The sequence below is a fragment of the Limulus polyphemus genome, unplaced genomic scaffold (assembly GCF_000517525.1).
Source record: "Limulus polyphemus unplaced genomic scaffold, Limulus_polyphemus-2.1.2 Scaffold120941, whole genome shotgun sequence".
NCBI classification, from domain to species: Eukaryota; Metazoa; Arthropoda; class Merostomata; order Xiphosura; family Limulidae; genus Limulus; species Limulus polyphemus.
This window is the reverse complement of record NW_013786537.1, coordinates 1-639: the sequence shown is the minus strand read 5'-3', so window position 1 is coordinate 639 and position 639 is coordinate 1. Positions and strand designations below refer to the sequence as shown.

The window sequence follows — 639 nt, the reverse complement described above, 5'->3', positions numbered from 1 at the left end:
ATTCTGTTCATCAAATTCTATTACCTCATTAACACTTATGGCTTCATTTTGTTCCTCATCTTCTATTATCTCTTTATCACTTGTGGCTTCATTCTGTTCATCATATTTTATTAACTCATTATCACTTGTGGTTTCATTGTGTTCATTATCTTCTTCATTATAACATGTGGTATCAATCTGATCACCATTTTCTATTACCTCATTATCCCTTGTGATATGATTCTGTTCATGATGTTCCATTATCTCATTATCACTTGTTGTTTCACTCTGTTCATCAGCTTCTATTACCTCATTATCACTTGTGGCTTCATTCTGTTTATCATCTTCTATTGCTTCATTATCACTTGTGGTTTCATTCTGTTGATGATCTTCTTTTACTTCCTTATCACATGTGACTAAATTCTGTTCATCATCTTCTATTGCTTCATTATCACTTGTGGTTTCATTCTGTTGATGATCTTCTTTTACTTTCTTATCACATGTGACTAAATTCTGTTCATCATCTTCTATTACCTCATTATCACTTGTGGTTTCATTCTGTTTATCATCTTCTGTTATCTCATTAACACTTGTTGTTTCATTCTGTTCATCATCTTCTATTACCTCATTATCACTTGTGGCTTCATTCTGTTCATCATC

The 639-nt window shown here is 31.9% G+C and overlaps 1 long non-coding RNA gene across 1 annotated transcript; it reads right to left on the bottom strand.

Moving 5' to 3' along the window:
• LOC111084771 lies at positions 1 to 633 on the bottom strand. The gene is made up of 2 exons (XR_002609715.1): positions 289 to 633; positions 1 to 198 (listed from the first exon to the last, which is right to left on the bottom strand). It is a non-coding gene; the product is annotated as an uncharacterized LOC111084771 (long non-coding RNA).
• Positions 634 to 639: the final 6 nt, after the last annotated feature.